Source organism: Scyliorhinus canicula, chromosome 18 (genome assembly GCF_902713615.1).
Source record: "Scyliorhinus canicula chromosome 18, sScyCan1.1, whole genome shotgun sequence".
NCBI classification, from domain to species: domain Eukaryota; kingdom Metazoa; phylum Chordata; class Chondrichthyes; order Carcharhiniformes; family Scyliorhinidae; genus Scyliorhinus; species Scyliorhinus canicula.
Window position 1 is genome coordinate 108,141,604 of NC_052163.1, and position 20,602 is coordinate 108,162,205.

The window sequence follows — 20,602 nt, forward strand, 5'->3', positions numbered from 1 at the left end:
TTCACATGGGGTGGGGAGTGGGGATTGATGAGAGTAAAGGAGGCAGGCCTAATGGGTTGGGTGGATGAGGGTGCTTCAATGGCCTTTATTTGCTTTGCCTACTCCTGAAGCAGAAAGTAATTGTGCCCGCTAAATTCCTGAGACTTATGCTCATCAAACTAATTGACGATAATTAACGATATGTTAACGATATCTTAAGGGGCTGTTTAGCACAGGGCTAAATCGCTGGCTTTGAAAGCAGTCCAAGGCAGGCCAGTAGCACGGTTCAATTCCCGTACCAGCCTCCCCAAACAGGCTCCGGCATGTGGCAACTAGGGGCTTTTCACAGTAACTTCATTTGAAACCTACTTGTGACAATAAGTGATTTGTTTCATTTTTTTTTCAACAGTAATCTTGCTCGGTACGAGAGGAACCACAGGTTCAGACATTCAGTGTATGTGCTTGTAAATTTGAATTCCCAAATCCCATTGTTCTCCCACATAATTCAGCTTTCCATGCAAAGTATACTTGGAACGTTTTCTATCCAATATATACAACCTTAAACTTACTGATATCTAATTCCATCTCTAGGGCAGAATGTACAATTTTCAACTGTGAACAACATTTCATCCATGCATCCTGGCTCAATCATGCATCTAACCCTGCTTCACCCAAAGAATATGCATGATTTTATCTTCAGGGTAAATACTCACCTTCACCACACAGAATCCTTACCATTTTCACTCCATCAGCGTCAATGGAATGAAAATCAGGCAGGATGCATAATGGCTGAGAGATTCACTCTGCCAGTTCATTGACCACATGGTGAGGATGAAAATGTGTCCCCTGTGTGCAGAGTAACAGGAAATTAATTAGTTACTATAGCAACCATCAACGTTAACGGGCAGGGTCAACCAGGCTGCTTTCTATTAGCTTGCTGATCATCCTGTTTCAAGCTAATGAAAGTGAAATCTTCCATTCCTTGTTAACAGCAATTTAGTAAGAAGTCTTACAACACCAGGTTAAAGTCCAACAGGTTTGTTTCAAACACGAGCTTTCGGAGCACGGCTCCTTCTTCAGGTGAATCTGAATTCACCTGAAGAAGGAGCCGTGCTCCGAAAGCTCGTGTTTGAAACAAACCTGTTGGACTTTAACCTGGTGTTGTAAGACTTCTTACTGTGCTCACCCCAGTCCAACGCCGGCATCTCCACATCATGAACAGCAATTTAGGCAGGCCTATTTTTCAAGATTGCCAATGATGGAGGTGCTGATTCTACAATGCACCCTTGCCCCATGGTAGGGTGCGCTGAACAAATTGCTTTATTCAAGTGCATTAGAAAGTATGTTCAAGATACACAATGCAGTTGTTCCTGCTCTGCTTGTTTTTATCATTAAATGTGAGTCCCCATTATTTTTATTTAATTTGTTTTCCATTGAAATGTCACACAGGCACATAACCTTGTTCAAACATTAAACACATACATAAGTCCAAGGTGTATATCTCATAGCAAAATCCACTGACATGAGTAATAAAGATCTCTTGTAGGTTTTTCAATCGACAGGACATGTATTCACTCATAAAAGTGTTCCATTTATGTACCATACCAACTAAAGTTACTGTCACAATAAAAGAGGGATAATTGGAATGCCATCTGCTGACAATTTGCTTTAAAATGGATATTGAGCTAGAATTGATGTGATCATTGGAGAAGATGGTAGGGGTCGTAACTTTCGAAGGTGTTACCGAAAGAACCTTTCTTAAAAAGAAACTTTAAAATTTCCTTAGCCTCTGCATCCTCTGGGTCGAGTTCTAGGCGTCCGGGCTTGAGGGCTGCTTCCATGATTTCTTCGACTGTTTCCTGTGCATATTAAATTGTTGGAACGAACCAACAATTCTACGGACACGTGCTTGTAGGATTAGAATAGCGGTTTTAATATACTCACAACAGAGCCAGCCTATTAGCCATTGAACTTTCGGTGAACAGGCCGGCTGACCCTGAGGCACTGATCTTTATACAGCAGCTCCCGGGGGGAGGAGTCCTGGGCAGAGCCAAGGGAGAAGCCCCGTACAACTCGAGCATTCCCAGAGCTACTCCCCCTGGAGGACAGATAGTGCAACTGCACTTACAATATAGACACATGTATATACAGGTTATAATCCGGTGTGAATCACATTCACCACATTCCTGCAGTGCATCTTGTAGATCTCTGTACATTCTCCTCGTATCTCTATGGGCTGAGTGGCCTCCTCATGCACTGTAGGGATTCTATGATTGTGTACAAGGCTGCCACTGCTCGTCGGCGGTGGAGGGAATGACCATTTGTAGAAACTGCAGATTTCCCCCGATACCTGCCGCATCGCCATTGCACTCAAGAGTGAAATTCGACATGAGGGCCGACATAGTCTTCCTCCAAGAGACGCACCTGAGGGAGCAGGACCAACTGCGGGTAAGAAAGGGCTGGGTGGGACAAACCTACCATTCCTGCTATGGGACAAGAGCCAGGCGGGTGGCGATCCTGATCGGCAAGAGGACAATGTTTAGGGCGACAAAGACGGTTACAGACTCAGGGGGGCGGTATGTCATGGTCAGCGGGGCCCTGGATGGGGCGCCGGTAGTTCTAGTCAACGTGTACGCGCCCAACTGGGACGACACGAATTTCATCAAAAAGACCATGGCAGAAATCCCGGACATAGCAACGCATCGGCTAATCATGGGGGGGGGACTTCAACTGTGTACAGGATCCAAAGACGGACAGATCAAACCCCAAAACGGGGGAAACCTCAAGCATGGCAAGGGAACTCAGTCACTTTATGGGGCAGATGGGAGCAGTGGACCCCTGGAGGTTCGCCCACCCGGGGGAGAAAGAATTCTCCTTCTTCTCCCCAGTACACAACGTGTACACCAGAATTGACTTATTTGTGGTGGGGAAAACGGTGCTTCCAGGGATAGACAAAGTGGAATACTCCACAATTGTAATATCAGACCATGCTCCACACTACATGGACATGCAGCAAGAGACGGGAAGGGCCCAGCGCCCCACATGGAGGTTGGACGGTGCCTTACTAGCTGACAAGGCCTTCAGCGAAAGAATAGCGCGGGCCATAGCGGAGTACACGGAGAACAACCAAAACGGGGAGGTCTCATCCTCCACGTTCTGGGAAGCGCTTAAGGCCGTACTAAGAGGGGAAATCATTGCCTTCAAAGCGCAAAGAGATAGGGAGGAAAGGGTGGCTAGGCAGAAGCTGGTCGACTCCATACTGGAGGTAGACCGTAAATACTCCGAGGCCCCGACCGTAGAGCTCCTGGCGGAGAGAAAAGAACTACAAAAGGAACTTTGACCTGCTCTCCACCAGGAAAGCAGTGCACCAACTCCGCCAGGCGCGCGGGGCCCTGTACGAACACGGAGACAAAGCCAGCCGCTTGTTGGCACACCAGCTGAGAAAGCAGGCAGCAACCAGAGAAATTGCGCAAATCAGGGGTACCAGAGGCACGTTGGAAACAGAACCAGAGAGGATTAACAAAACCTTCAAGGCCTTATACCAAGAGCTGTACACCTCAGAGCCCCCAACATGGAAGGCTGGGAGGAACCGGTTCCTTGATGGACTGGACATACCAGTCGTGGGAGAGGGCAGAAAACGGGACCTGGAAGCACCACTAGCACTGGGAGAGATCATGGACAGCATTAGCTCCATGCAGACGGGGAAGGCGCCGGGACCGGACGGATTCCCGGTGGACTTCTACAAACAATTTGCGACAGCGCTGGCCCCGCACCTGCGGGAGATGTTCACAGACTCGCTAGCTAGGGGCACACTGCCACCCACGTTAGCACAGGCCTCAATCTCGCTGATACCTAAGAAAGACAAAGACCCAACGGAACGTGGGTCATACAGACCCATATCTCTGCTGAACGCAGACGCCAAAATACTGGCCAAAACCCTGGAACAGGGATCACCGCTTGGGTAAAGCTCCTATACAAACGCTCCCATGGCGAGTGTACGGACCAACAATACCAACTCCCAATACTTCCAGCTGCACAGGGGCACCAGACAAGGATGCCCACTGTCCCCGCTGCTGTTCGCACTAGCAATCGAACCGCTAGCAATCGCGCTCAGGGCAGCAAAAATTTGGAGGGGGATCCAAAGGGGAGGCAGAGAGCACAGAGTCTCACTCTATGCAGATGATCTGCTCCTCTACATCTCGGACCCACAAAGCAGCATGGACGGAATCATCGCGCTCCTGAAAGAGTAGGTTCCTCTTCCTGTTTAGATCCATTCCGATCTACATCCCCAAGGCCTTTTTCAAAGTGCTGGACAAACTTATCATGGCGTTCGTATGGGGGGGTAAAATTGCTAGGATCCCAAAGAAGGTCCTACAAAAAACAAAATCCAGGGGGGGGCTAGCTCTCCTGAATCTACAATTCTACCACTGGGCGGCAGCAGCCGAGCGAGTAAGGGGATGGATCCAGGAGCCAGAAGCCGAGTGGGTGCGTGCGGAGGAGGCCTCCTGCATGGGGACCTCCCTCCGGGCCCTCGCCACGGCAGCACTCCCATCCCCACCCAAAAAACACTCCAGGAGCCCAGTGGTGATAGCCACCCTCCAATCCTGGAACCAACTGCGGCAGCAATTTGGCCTGACCAAAATGTCGGACAAGGCTCCCATCTGCAACAACCATAGGTTCACACCAGCACTGACTGCGCCACCTTCAAAAGGTGGAGGCAGGACGGGGGGACACTGACAGTCAGGGACCTATACACGGACGACAGGATCGCAACACTGGACGAACTGACAGAGAAATTTCGGCTAGCCGGGGGGAACGAGCTACGGTACCTGCAGCTCAAAAACTTCCTACAACAGGAGACAAGGACGCACCCACAACCGCCACGACAGACACTACTGGAGGACCTACTGGACGCAAGTATCCTACCTAGAGAAAGGGAACTGTAGCGACATGTATGACCGACTGGTAGAAAGGGACGACACCGTACTGGACGCAACAAGAATGAAATGGGAGGACGACCTGGGGATTAAGATAGGGTGGGGACTCTGGAGCAAAGCACTGCATAGGGTCAACTCCACCTCCACGTGCGCAAGGCTCAGCCTGACGCAACTAAAAGTGGTACATAGAGCCAACTTAACAAGAAACCGTATGAGTAGGTTCTTCCCGGAGGTAGAGGACAGATGTGAACGGTGCCAAAGAGACCCGGCCAACCACGCCCACATGTTCTGGTCTTGCCCCAGACTTGTGGAGTACTGGACAGCCTTCTTCGAGGCTATGTCCAAAGTGGTGGGGGTGAGGGTGGAGCCATGCCCGATAGTGGCGGTCTTCGGGGTTTCAGACCAGCCAGATCTATTCCTGAGGAGGAGGGCGGACGCCCTTGCCTTTGCCTCCCTGATCGCTCGCCCAGAGCTGCAGACTGGCTGTCCGACCTCTCGGAATCTCTCCAAATGGAGAAAATCAAATTCGCCATCCGAGGGTCAGGCGACGGCTTCCACAGAACGTGGGAGCCATTCATGCAATTGTTCCGGGACCTGTTTGTGGCCAACGAACAAGAGGAAGAATAGTCGGGTGGCCAAGAATCAGGGGAAAATGGACGGGTTCGTTATGGGGGTTTGATGGCTAGCTAAGGCCCAAAACCAAACTGTAAATAATTGCCTTTAAACATGTGCTTCGGCCATATTGGGGAATGTAAAATATGTATGCCGGCTAAAGGGGGCGGCCACAGTTGTTATTATGAAGATGCTTACCTGTAAATATACATGTTAATTTTTGCGTGTTTTTTTTTCTTTTTCTCTAATAATTTATAATTTGTTGGATATAAAATATGAAAACTCAATAAAAAACATTTTTTTAAAAAAGAGTGAAATTCGCCGTGTCCTATTAAATAACCTGAGACAGTACCACGGCAGATCAGCTAATAAATTCCTATGTCTACATTAATCCTGATAACGGACTCAATAAATGTGTCATTTTGTACACTCACCTGCTTTAGGTTACCCTGTAGTATCTCAGTTTCACATCTCTCAGCCCCTCAGCCTACACTGCAGAGATTTCTATTCTCTAACCAGTTCCATTTCTGTGCGACTTAACTATGAATAATAGGCCAGTATGGTGGTTAGCACTGCTGCCTCATGACGCCGAGGTCCCAGTTCGATCCCGGCCCCGGGTCACAATCCGTGTGGAGTTTGCACATTCTCTCTGTGGTTGCGTGCGTTTCACCCCCACAACCCAAAGATGTGCAGGGTAGGTGGATTGGCCATGCTAAATTGCCCCTCAGTTGGAATAAATGAATTGGATACTCTAAATTGATTTTTAAAAACTATGAATAATAACAAAAATCAAAGTGTTAAATTAAAGTAAGGACAGAATGGGTGTCCTAAAAATTAAGACTGAATTGTAATTGCACATCCTGGTGTACTTACTCTCGAATCTTACTCTGCTTCACCTCATTCCTTGATGCAGTTAGACAGGAAATTGATGAGCAGCATTGCATCCCTCGGATGAACATTTCTTTAAAAGGCGTGTGCTATGAAGACCCAGAAGGTGGAGTAGTTGAGTAAATGGTGGTTTATTCAAGGTCAAAGGAAACGACCGCTACAGCAAGATACACACACTACAAGTCCCAATCAAGACTATCAGGATGCCAGTCCCTGTCCAGGCCGGCTTCTGTACAGTTTAATTATGAGTCCCAGCTGGGTGGGCCACTAGCGGGGAAGCTCATATCCTACGAGTCCCAAGGGGAGCTCGATTAGGGAATCCCCATGGGCCTCATGAGAGTTATTACATATGTTAAGAGTGTTCAATTTATTAAATTAATTTGTATTTGGTTGGAACCGGGATCTACCTGGCTCACCATGCCTCGCGAGATCACGCAAGACGTCATGATGTAAAGCCCGCCATTGAGGGCAGATCACTTTTTGGAAAATCTGCATATCGGAGTGAGACAGCTAGTCTCACTTTAATATGCAGTTCCCTGAGGTAACCAACGCATTGGGATCTAGCCCTTCACCTTGGAGACCTCAGGCAAGTGGCATTCAGTGCTGGTCTCTACAAATAGGGACTAGATGGAATGGCACTGGTGGGGGTCTCTCGGGGGATTGGATGCCTCCAGGTGCATGCCCTCTGAACATAGCAGCACCCTGGCACTGCTGGTGATACCTGGGCACCTGGTACCCTGGCATGTCACACTGGTAGTGCTGCATGGTACTGCCAATGTATGCAGGTGGAACTGCCAGGCTGCCACTTTTTGCATGGTGGTGATTGGGCAAAGGGTGCCCTGCATGGGTGTGGAGTGGTAAGGGGAGGCTGGGGACCCTGCTACAGTGACTTGAGGCTTTGGGGTTTGCGTTGGGGTCGACCTGATCTCTCCCTGCACTGAGGACTACCTGTATCGTCAGCCACATGTTCCTGCTTAAACCCCCTATCTAACTGGAGTCACGTTAGATACATGAGGCTAAACACGCTCGCTGTGGGACATCATTCCCATTTGGATAAATTACACCCTAAGTGTGGGCTGAACCGGTGAGAAATTCCCCAGGGCCCATAAAGTGACTAAGTGTCAATAGTTAACAGTGGGGAATTCTCCGACAGATTCAGCAGGAAGCTCCCTGCAAAACCCACCACAAATGACACTTAGATCGTGCCCGTTGTGTACAATTGAGCGACTAATGTGTCATGTTTGCCTGCAGCTTAAAAGCTATGTGAAATATAGAATCATAGAACCATAGAATTCCTACAGTGCAGCAGGATTCCTACAGTGCAGAAGGAGGCCATTCGATCCTTCGAGTCTACACCGACATTCTGAAAACACACCTTACCTAGACACACTCCCTGCAGCCCCATAACCCCACCTAACCATTGGACACTATGGGACAATTTAGCATGGCCAATCCTCCAAACATGTACAGCTTTGGACTGTGGGAGGAAACCAGAGTACCTGGAGGAAGCCCAGTCAGACAAGGGAACAATGTGTAAACTCCACACAGTCACCTGGGTTGGAATTGAGCCCTGGTCCCTGGCGCTGTGAGGCAGCAGTGCTAAACACTGTGACACCATGCAACCCATATATCAACAAACCATTTTTGGCGAGCACTTTTTTTTAAAACCTGACTCATCTTTTTATTGACAAACTCCAGAAATTGCTTAATGGATCTCAGATTTATGATAAGAGATTATCTATTGTTTAACAAAACTGGTTTAATTATTTTTCATACATTTTTGTCCATTGTCTGCGATATATGTTACTCTATTGTGCACGAGAGAGCCTGAACTCTAAATTGAAGTTGAAAATGGGTACCGATGCGCCTCTTGATTGCGAGGTTTATTTCCCCCCCCCCCCCCCCCCCCCCCCCGGCGCTGTGAGGCAGCAGTGCTAAACACTGTGACACCATGCAACCCATATATCAACAAACCATTTTTGGCGAGCACTTTTTTTTTAAACCTGACTCATCTTTTTATTGACAAACTCCAGAAATTGCTTAATGGATCTCAGATTTATGATAAGAGATTATCTATTGTTTAACAAAACTGGTTTAATTATTTTTCATACATTTTTGTCCATTGTCTGCGATATATGTTACTCTATTGTGCACGAGAGAGCCTGAACTCTAAATTGAAGTTGAAAATGGGTACCGATGCGCCTCTTGATTGCGAGGTATATTCCCCCCCGCCCCCCCGCCCCCCCCCCTCAATCCCCCGAATTCGGATTTGTAGTGCATGATTACTAAGTTAAACAGCAAACACCTTCAAAACAAAATTAATCAATTAGAGTTGGAACTCAGAAATTAGCAACCAAGTATCATTGCTGGTGTGGTGGATTTGTTCAAATGCTCGAGGTACGAAGCAAATTGAGTTATTAGGTGTGTTTCACTCTACCTGATCTTTCTGTTTTAATATTGGGAAGACTTATTCATTGAGTTGTTTTAGCTGATATCTTTGGCTATATTTTGATCATTACAGCAGAAAGCTCTTATGTGTTTTTGAATTTTATTGACTACAAAACAGAAGGGAGGGAGAAAAGGAGGGGGAGAGAAAGAACGGGTCTAATGCAAGAAGAAATAGAGGAAGGAAGGAGGGAAGAAGGAAGGATTGCATTTATATAGCATCTTTTATGGCTTCCAAGATTGGACTCCCACAGTCCAAAGCTGTACAGGTTTGGAGGATTGGCCATGCTAAATTGTCCCATAGTGTCCAATAGTTAGGGGTGGTTATGGGGTTACAAGGATAGTGCAAGGAATGTGTCTAGGTAAGGTGTGGTTTCAAGGGTCACTGCACTTTGTAGTATTTTTTTAAGAGTGATCACTTTTGTAATGTAGGAAATCCAACAGCAGATTGAGCACAAAAAGCTCCAACAAACAAGATAATTTGTTTTTGGAGTTCATTCAGAGAATCATATGGCCATTAGATATATGAGCAGAGTAAGACCATTCTGTCCATCGAGTCTGCTCCACCATTCAATCATGGCTGATATGTTTCTCATCCCGTCTCCTGCCTTCTCCCCATAATCCTTGATCCCCTTCTTCATCAAGAACCTATCTTTCTCTGTTTAAATGCACTCAGTGACTTGGCTTCCGCAGTCTTCTGCAGCAAAGTGTTGCACAGATTCACCACCCTCTGGCTGTAGATATTCCTCCTTATCTCAGTTTGTCCCTTCAGTCTGATGCTGTGCCCTCGGATTCTATTCTCTCCTACTAATGGAAGCACCTTCTCTATGTCCACTCTATCAAGGCCTATCAGTATTCTGTACGTTTCAATGAAATCCGCCCCCTCATCCTTCTAAACTCGATTGAGTACAGACCCAGAGTCCTCAACCACTGACAAGCCCTTCATTCCCGGGATCATTCTTGTCAACCTCCTCTGGGCCCCCTCCAAGCCCAGCATATCCTTTCTTAGATACAGGGCCCAAAACTGCTCACAATATTCCAAATGGGTCTGACCAGAGCCTTATACAGCCTCAGATGTACATGCCTGCTCTTGTATTCTAGCCCTCTCAAAATGAAAACGAACATTGTATTTGCTTTCCTAACTGCTAACTGAACCTGCATATTAACCTTAAGAGAATCCTGGACTAGGGCTATTGCAGAAAGAGGCCATTCGGTCCATCAAGTCTGCACCGACTCTCTGAAAGAGCACCCTACCTAGGTCCACTGTCCCGCCCAATCCCTGTAACCCCAACTAACCAGCACATCCCTGGACACTAAGTGGGATTTTTTTCACCATGGCCAGTCCACCTAACCAGCACATCTTTGGACTGTGGGAGGAATGCGGAGCACCCACAGGAAACACACGTAGACACAGGGAAAATGTGCAAACTCTACAAAGACAGTCAGCTAAAGTTAGAATTGAACCCAAGTCCCTGATGCTGTGATGCAGCAGTGCTAACCACTGTGCCACCTTGCCTCCCAATGAGGGATAAACAGTGGCCAGAATACCACAAAAACCTCCTGTGCTTCTTCAAAATTGTGCCCAGGGATCTTTTACATCAAGCTGAGAGATCATGGCCGGGATTCTCCCCTACCCGGCGGGGCGGGGGGACCCCGGCGTGTCGGAGTGACGTGAACCACTCCGGCGTCGGGCCGCCCCAAAGGTGCGGAATTCTCCCTGATGCTGTGATGCAGCAGTGCTAACCACTGTGCCACCTTGCACAGAATTCTCCGCACCTTTAGGGGTCAAGCCCTCACATTGAAAGAACGGGTCTAATGCAAAAAGAAATAGAGGAAGGAAAGGAGGGAAGAAGGAAGGATTGCATTTATATAGTCGGAGAATCCCGCCCCATGATTCTATATCTTGTTCGAAAGACAACGGGTAGAATTTTGTGATTTGTTTTTGGCAAAATGCCATCCCGGGCGGGAAAGGCATAGGGAAGTCCGTCGGCAGCATTGCCGGGTTTCCCCCTGTAGTTTTAAATTCTTCGCAATGAAAATTGGGAGGAAGCGGGTCCCACAATGTCACACTGCTGAGGCAAACTCTGAATGAGCCCAATCGCCAGCAACTTAGGCTTGTGGGAGGAAACCGGAGCACCCGGAGGAAACCCACACAGACAGGGGGAGAACGTTCAGACTCCGCACAGACAGTGACCCAAGCCAGGAATCAAACCTGGGACCCTGGCGTTGTGAAGCAACAGTGCTAACCACTGTGTTACCGTGCCATCCACATGCATGGCATTGCTTTGCACAGTTCCCTGGTAGGGTTTGTAATTTATAGGAAAACAAATGTAGTTTTAAGGGATTGATATTTGTATTGGTAAACTTTATAAATAAGATATAGTTTTAAGTGTATTTAATTAAAGTTTCTGTGCCTGCAATAGTTTAATTCATGCTGGACAAAAGTGTTTGTATATGTGGGGTTGGTTAAATTCCAATTGGTTTCTATTGTGCTGAGGGAGGGCTACGCTGTGAAGAATAAATAAAAGAAATCCACAGCATGTAGGTGCTGCTTAGCAACTGAGGTCTTTTAAGGTAGAGAAGCTTTTAAGTTTTAGTTTTAGCTTAATTTGTTGGCAGTTGGAGACAGGACCTTAGGGAAGGAACATCTCTCACTCTGCCAGTAGAAGCTGGACAGGACAGGAGCTGCAAAGATATAAGCTTCTAAAAATACAAGTTATAGTTCAGATAACCAGGGAACTGGGACAGAAAGAATGTTTAAGGCACCTGACGTTAAGTGAACAAAGACGAAGGTATTATTCAGAAGAATTCAAGGAAGAGGAAACAAAGTGTTCTGAGTTACAAAGACAATTGCTGTAACTAGATTTAAAGTCATGATGTGGAGATGCCAGCGTTGGACTGGGGTGAGCACAGTAAGAGGTCTAACAACACCAGGTTAAAGTCCAAGAGGTTTATTTCAAATCACTAGCTTTTGGAGCACTCCTCATTCACCTGAGGAAGGAGCAGTGCTCCAAAAGCTAGTGATTTGAAACAAACCTGTTGGACTTGAACCTGGTGTGTAAGACCTCTTACTAAATTTAAAGTGGGAGACCAGACTTCCGAGGTAGATAGGAGGTTTGATGTCATGTTAATACAATCTGGAAATTGAGAGTGAACGCAATTGTGACCAGTTTGCACAGCAGTCAAAACAAAGAAATCCAAAAAGGGATTGGTGAAAAATCCTGGTCTGTATTCACTATTAAAAGTGGAGTGGAAGCTTAGTTTAAAAGTGTCATTTGGATAACCTGGACTGGAATTTGGAAAACAAACCCCGAAGCAAAAGCAATATTCTTACGAAAGAAGATTATAAAGTGCGTTTTTGGGAGTGGAGTTTTGAAACTCTCTTGTGACGATCATCTGGGGGATTCTGAAGAGAAATCCATAGGCAATAACTTGGGTTCGGAGCGGAGTGCAAGCATTTGACCACAGTCATCTTGTGTGCTTAAAATTAACTTTGTGTTAATGAGTCCATTGTAGATTAAGATGTATTTTGTAATCCATGTATGTTAATCTTAAAACCTGTGTGTATCTGTTAAGTTAAAAGGAACGTAAATGAGTATTGTAACACAATCCAATTTTTTCATGTTTAATAAAAAATGTTCTTGTTGCTAAAACTTATTAGCGGTCCTGTGACTCTTTTCCTCCACGTTTTACACGTCCAGATATAACATCATCTGGGATTGTAACAGTATATAATTTACATATTATAAAAATCATAACCTTTCCCACTGAATTAATTGTTGTTGGTTGCACAAGCTGCTGCATAGATACAATCAATGATCTGTGAGGAAAACTGAATTTCTGGGAGTGCTGCTTCTGTAGCTGCCTCAGTGGCACTGGTGGTTCAGTAATTGTAATATGCTCAAGAATGGCTGATGCAGCTTTTCTGCGTGACTGAAAAATGTTCTCTCCAATTCACTTCTGGTGATATTATGCCATTGTATTGAAAAACTGCCCTTCTTTCCCATTCAATAAGGGAGTTCAGGATTCCGTTTTTTTCCAGCGGTTAGCGATGCTGGCTCATAGCACCAGGGGCAGGGGTTCGATTCTGACCTTGGGTGACTGTCTGTGTGAAGTTTGCACTTTCTCCCCGTGTCTGCGTGGGTTTCCTTCGGGTGCTCTGATTTCCTCCCACAGTCCAAAGATTTGCAGGTTAGGTGGATTGGCCAGGTTAAATTGCCCCTTAGCGTCCAAAGGTTTGGTGGGGTCGCGGGGATAGGGCAGAGGTGTGGACTAGGTAGGAGCTCTTTCAGAGGGTCGGTGCAGACTTGATGGGCCAAATGGTTCCTTCTGCACTGTTGGGATTCCATGATTTCTATGAAATCTCCCCCCTACCAAGCAAACATTTGCGAGATTGTTACTAAGAATCTTGGTAAGACGTTGACAGTGATTAACAGAGGTTTATTTACCTTCTCTTTTCCTGCTCTCCTTACATCCATTTTAGACTACAAACAAAATTGAGGGTGCAGGACCCATTTACCATTGTTTTCCCCAGCAGTCGAGCTCTTCCTGTGTATGTTAATTATCCTTAATAACAAAGCAAAATATGCACTGCTGCTCACGGAGCCGAGATCCCAGGTTCGATCCCAGCCCTAGGTCACTGTCCGTATGGAGTATGCACATTCTCCCCGTGTTTGCATGGGTTTCGCCCCCACAACCCAAAGGTGTGCAGGGTAGGTGGATTGGCCACACTAAATTGCCCCTTAATTAGAAAAGTGAATTGGGTACTCCAAATTGAAAAAAAAAGAAAAAGCAAAATATTTCACCTTCCCTTTCCAGATCAATTTTAGCATGATTATTGCAATACCAACAAAAATCATCAGCTTATCACATGACTACAATGGAATCATAAAACATTACATCACAGAAGAAAGTTACGAAAGTTACTCAGTCAATTATGTCAATGTCAACGTTTTGAAAGATCAATCCATTGGGCCTATTTCCTGTGCTTTTTCTCCATAGCCATGCATTTCTTTTTCTTTATTAAGTATACATACAGTACCCTTTTGGAAGACACTATTGAATCTGCTGCCCTTTCCATTCGTACTCTTCAGATGATAACAACTCACTGTACATAAAGAATCCTCCCCATCACCCCTGCCCCAGCTCATTTCTAATGATCTTTAAACTGTGTCCACCCATTATCCTTTCTCCTGGCAATGGAAACATTTTCTCCCCTATCAACCATGTCAAAATCAAAAGGCAATAAAAAATACCAACAAGTTCAGAAGTGGCAAAAGAAGCTGAGATGAAAACAGAAACAAGGGGAGAAAATATTGATTAAAACTACCTCTTATTTCCTTCTTCCACTCCTTGCCTGGGAATCTCTGACCTTATCTCTCCTTATCGCCGCAATGAGTCTGTCACTTTAAATAGAAGTAATCCTTGGCCTTAAGCCTATTAAGAACAGTGCCTGCCACGTGATCAATCTGTTTAGGAAAAAATGATCGGCGACTCATTACAAACCACAAATAAACAGATAAAAAGATAATCATCAACAAAACTTATTGCAGAAACACAAAAATGGCATCTGTTGACCTTCATGCCTGAGGCGCAAAGGTCATGGTTATGCTTCCATGAAATACATGCTTACATTTTAATACCACTTTGAATATTTGCATTGATAAGTTCAACAGATGTAAGCAAGGTTTCAATTTGCCAGCATGATTAAACCATAAAAGAGGGTTGAATCCAATACCACATAAAGAATGAAGTGTTGCTGGTGCTGAAATTGAAAGATAACATGCTAGGGCTTGAGATCAATTTAGGTTCAGCAATCTATAACCCACAAAATGGCACAATTCTGCGACTATACCCAGCCTTTCCAAGCCGGTCTCAGGCTCTGAGACATGTTTAATAACTTCAATACCATTTTGCCAGCCATGCATCATTGTCTGCCTGCAAGAAATGCCAACTTCCTCTGAAAAGTCCTCTGCACTGTATTGTCTGTTACACATAGAACATAGAACAGTACAGCACAGAACAGGCCTTTCGGCCCTCGATGTTGTGCCGAGCAATGATCACCCTACTCAAACCCACGCATCCACCCTATACCCGTAACCCAACAACCCCCCCCTTAACCTTACTTTTTAGGACACTACGGGCAATTTAGCATGGCCAATCCACCTAACCCGCACATCTTTGGACTGTGGGAGGAAACCGGAGCACCCGGAGGAAACCCACGCACACATGTTTGGACTCTGCCTTTCAAAGGAAACCCGAAACGTTGGTATTCACAGGGCAGCACTGTGGCGCAGTGGTTAGCACTGGGACTGCAGTACTGAGGGGCCGGGTTCGAATCCCGGCCCTGGATCACTGTCCATGTGGAGTTTGTACATTCTCCCCGGGTCTGTGGGTTTCACCCCCACAACCCAAAAGATGTGCAGGTTAGGTGGATTGGCCACGCTACATTGCCCCTTAATTGGAAAAAGAATAAATAATTGGGTACTCTAAATATATATTTTTTTAATGTTGGTATTCATGATCAGCACAGTATTGGCCATTTGGCCCATCGAGTCTATACTGACCCTTTGAAAGAGCACCCTACCTAGCCCACACTCCTGCCCTATCCCCGTAACCCCACCTAACCTTTGGACACGAAGGGGCAATCCAGCACACTTGCTTTCTGTCATCAATGTTGTAGATAGTGCATGGTTTATATATTTTAAAACATGGTTTATATATTTTAAAATTGAAATAAAACATAAAAACTAAAAGAAATTGGGTGGCGTAGTGGTTAGCAATGCTGCCTACTGTGCTGCGGACCCCGGTTTGATCCCAGCCCCGGATCACTGCGTGGAGTTTGCACATTCTCCCCGTGTCTGCATGGGTATCACCCCCACAACCCAAAGATGTGCAGGTTAGGTATATTGGCAACACTAAATTACCCCTTGATTGGAAAAAAAATAATTGGGCGCTCAAAATGAAACTAAAAGAAAATACACCCTCGCTACACCATTAAACCACCAGATCTCAAAGTAAACTTGATGGAAGAAAAACACACCAGCCTAGTTGTAGTAAGATTCTTTCCGTCTAAACCGAGAATGTGCAGTTGATCGCACAGTTTAATTTTTTCAAAGTTCTACTTTATTCCCATAGAACATAGAACATAGAACAGTACAGCACAGAACAGGCCCTTCGGCCCTCGATGTTGTGCCGAGCAATGATCACCCTACTCAAACCCACGTATCCACCCTATACCCGTAACCCAACAACCCCCCCTTAACCTTACTTATTTAGGACACTACGGGCAATTTAGCATGCCCAATCCACCTAACCTGCACATCTTTGGACTGTGGGAGGAAAGCGGAGCACCCGGAGGAAACCCACGCACACACGGCGAGGACGTGCAGACTCCACACAGACAGTGACCCAGCCGGGAATCGAACCTGGGACCCTGGAGCTGTGAAGCATTTATGCTAACCACCATGCTACCGTGCTGCCCCATGGGCCAGATCATAATATAAATTCCATTTCTCTATTAAGTCTGAGGAAATGGAAGGGAGAGATGAACTTTTAGCAAAAAAAACCCCAAAAATGTAAATAACTAATTTTATTCAAATTATATTACTCTCCTGTTGATCTTGTTACTGAATGTGATGGTTGGTTCTCAACCATGTATTGGTAACCTTTCTCAGGTTCCGAGCAATTCAGGATCTCATTACATATGAACAATCGCCTATTTTGTCAAACACGGAGAGACAGAATGGGTTCACTGTTTAATATCCTGCTTCTGAACTGAAATGTCTTTTGTCTTTCGAAACAAGCCAATTTTCAGCAGATTATTTTCGTAACCTGTTGCGCAATTTTAAAAAAAAATAAGCTGCATAATCGTGAGTTGACAGAGTACAGAGACGATTTAACCCATTCTGGGTCACATTGAACTCTCAGAGCTGAATGCCTCCACTATAGCCACTGCGATCACCGACAAACACGCTCTTTGATTTTTCGATGAGCGGGATAATATTAATCTTTATTATTGTCACAAGCAGTGCTCACTGCAATGAAGTTACTGTGAAAATCCCCTTGTCGCCACATTCCGGCGCCTGTTCGAGTACACTGAGAGGGAATTCAGAATGTTCAATTCACCTTGTTGAACCTAGGTGCAGATCAGTTGCGCTGCTGGGTGAATGGTGTTCCCTGGCACCTTTCCCACTGGCTTCTATAAAAAGCTCTTACGGAACAAAGTTTGAAGTTTACAGTTTACAGTTTCACACCGTACAGCTGGAGTATATAAACAGACTTACCTGACAGACAAGCTGTGTTCCCAGGCATTTGCTTTGCAGTGAGTTCTCCCCTGTGTCAATTTCCGCACCATGTGCGGCTCGGGCGGTTTTGCCTAAAGATTGAAGCAACTTGTTTTACATATCGGATCAATCGAGCTGCAGCGGGGGAGATTCTAGAAGTTTAACGACACCTCTCTCCGCAATCTTACAGCCTGAAGCCAGAGCGAGTGGAGATATGAGAGATCCATTTGATCCTAAGTACAATTCTACTCCAGCGAATATTTAATATAGTTTGCGGAGAGGAAATTGCATCACATGACGCCCGCGCATCGTCTCGGATGCACACAGCAAATACAGGGATTGGCTGAGATGGTCTTGGGACGTCCTGAAGTTTGACTTGATACCCGGTTGCGCCGCCTGGGCGCCTCAGCTGACATCAGAAAGGGGCACTTCCAGAATTGGGAAAGGACAGGACAACATCTCTCTATTTGAGCAAACCCCATCCTGGATTTAAAGAATATCGTAAAGCATTTCAATCTGTGAAAAGCTTAAACAGGACTGTGGGATAATACAGGCAGATGTCAAGAATTAAGATAATTACCAAAATTATGACCTGGATATATGTGGAAGTTGTGACCCAAAATCATTGCTGACGATATTAATGTTATTAATATTATTACGATCCTGGACCAGACACCAACAGTGACTAGGATATTGGACAGAAACCTCAATATTTTATTTTAATTTTGTACGGCTGTGAGGAAAGGATACCTCACTCCAGGGGTGATTTCACACAAAATAGGGATGTGGTATATTAAAACAAACTTTATTATGATCACAGTATCAAAATATCTTTAACATCACATAAGAAAGTAGCTTATAATTACCCCTTAAACAATGCTAATCAATAGAGTGACACAATAACCCTTAACTGCTATCTTTACTTCCACTCAAACAACAAAACCATCTCAGATCCCAATCCACTTTTAAACACAGTTAGCACTCAGGAATGCTTGCTGTTCAGAGATGTCTTGAATACTCCACTTTGAGAAAGAGAGATATTTTGAAACAGGGGCAGCAGGGTAGCAGGGGCAGCAGGGTAGCATGGTGGTTAGCATAAATGCTTCACAGCTCCAGGGTCCCAGGTTCGATTCCCGGCTGGGTCACTGTCTGTGTGGAGTCTGCACGTCCTCCCCCTGTGTGCGTGGGTTTCCTCCGGGTGCTCCGGTTTCCTCCCACAGTCCAAAGATGTGCGGCTTAGGTGGATTGGCCATGCTAAATTGCCTGTAGTGTCCTAATAAAAGTAAGGTTAAGGGGGTGTTGTTGGGTTACGGGTATAGGGTGGATACGTGGGTTGAGTAGGGTGATCATGGCTCGGCACAACATTGAGGGCCGAAGGGCCTGTTCTGTGCTGTACTGTTCTATGTTCTATGTTCTATGTCTAGCTTAAAGAAAACGGTCTGACACCCTGTCAGAATAATAAAAACATATATAGAAACATGCATATAAAATAGAAACAGGAGGAGGCCATTCAGCCCTTCGAGCCTGCTCCACCATTCATTATGATCATGGCTGATCATCACGTTCAATACCCTGATCCTGTCTTCCCTCCATTAGCCCCAAGAGCTATATCTAACTCCTTCTTGAAATTACACAATGTTTTGGCCTCAACTACTTTCTGTGATGGTGAATTCCACAGATTCACCATAATAATAATAATCTTTATTAGTGCCACAAGTAGTCTTACATGAAATGAAAATTGAAATGAAAATCGCTTATTGTCACGAGCAGGCTTCAATGAAGTTACTGTGAAAAGCCCCTAGTCACCACATTCCGGCACCTGTCCGGGGAGGCTGATACGGGAATCGAACCGTGCTGCTGGCCTGCTTGAAAAGCTAGTGATTTAGCTCACTGGGCTAAACTGGGCTCACTGGATTTAGCCCCTAGGATATTGGACAGAAACCTCAATATTTTATTTTAATTTTGTAAGGCTGTGAGGAAAGGATACCTCACTCCAGGGGTGATTTCACACAAAATAGGGATGTTTAAAGGGACATTAACACTGCAATTAAGTTACTGTGAAAATCCCCCAGTCATCACACTCCGGCGCCTTTTCGGGTATATTGAGGGAGAATTCAGAATGTCCAATTCATCTAACAAGCACGTCTTTCAGGACTTGTAGGAGGAAACCGGAGCACCTGGAGGAAACCCACGCAGACACAGGGAGAACGTGCAAACTCCGCACAGACAGTGACCCAAGCCAAGAATCAAACTCAGGTCACTGATGCTGTGAAGCAACAGTGCTAACCACTGTGCTACGTGCTCTGGGTGAAGACATTTCTCCTCACCTCAGTCCTTATCGTCAAACTATGACTCCTAGTTCTGGACTCCCCCACCATTGGGAACATTCTTTCTGAATCTACCCTGTCTGAACTTGTTAGAATTTTATAAGTTTCTATGAGATCCCCGCTCCCTCTTCTAAACTCCAATGAATATAACCCTAACCAATTTAGTGTCTCCTCATATGACAGTCTCACCATTCCAGGAATCAGCCTGGTAAACCTTTGCTGCACTCCCTCCATATCAAGAACATCCTTCTTCAGGTAAGGACAACACAACTGCACACAATGCTCCAGGTGTGGCCTCACCAAATTCCTATACAACTGCAGTAAAACATCCCTATTCCTGTACTCAAATCCTCTCGCTATTAAGGCCAAGTTAGCATTTGTTTTCCTTACTGCCTGCTGTACCTACATCCTTACTTTCAGGGACTGATGGCAATATCTCACTGAGTGCCCAGCTCTCTCAATTTACATTGATTCAACTAATAATTTGCCTTTTTATTTTTGCTACTGAAGTGGATAATCTTACATGGTGCATCAGCCATGCATGTGCCCACTCACTCAGCCTGTCCAAATCCTGCTGAAGCATCTCTGCATCCTCCTCACAGCTCACCCTCCCACCCAACTTTGTATCATCTGCAAATTTGGAGATAATTCATTTAGTTCCCTCGCCAAACCATTAATATATAAAGTGAAGAGTTGGGGTCCTAGCACAGATCACTGCCGCACCCTACTAGTCACTGCCTACCAATCAGACAAAGACCCATTTAATCCAACTTTTTGCTTCCTGTCTGCTAACTAGATAATGCAGAATCTTTGGCTGTCTTTCTTCAGAAACACTTTGCAGCTTGCCTTCTAGCCACAAAACTAAAACTGAACCTCAACACCTGATTGCTTCATTGCTTGGTTCCTCCCATTAACGACATCATCTCACAAAACTGAACACAATGTCTCTAATTAACTACTCCACAGGGAACCCTCTTAATATAAACAAAAATCTGTTAGCCCAAACTTTTATGATGCTTTAATTGCACCTCTAGCTCCCAAAAGGCCTCGCTGTCTTGAAACCAGGATTTTTAAAACACTACTGCAGCAGTCAAGCACACACTAACTCAGGCTTTTAACCCTTACCACA

At 45.4% G+C, this 20,602-nt stretch overlaps 1 protein-coding gene across 1 annotated transcript in view; it reads right to left on the bottom strand.

Moving 5' to 3' along the window:
* LOC119953191 (phospholipid-transporting ATPase IC-like) overlaps window positions 1-17,421 on the bottom strand; it is a 139,781-nt gene extending 122,360 nt beyond the window's left edge. The window contains exons 1-2 of the mRNA XM_038777182.1: window positions 17,147-17,421; window positions 14,191-14,329 (exon numbers count right to left, since the gene is read on the bottom strand). The gene's annotated coding sequence lies outside the window, so the exon portion shown is untranslated. The remainder of the gene's footprint in view (window positions 1-14,190; window positions 14,330-17,146) is intronic.
* Window positions 17,422-20,602: the final 3,181 nt, after the last annotated feature.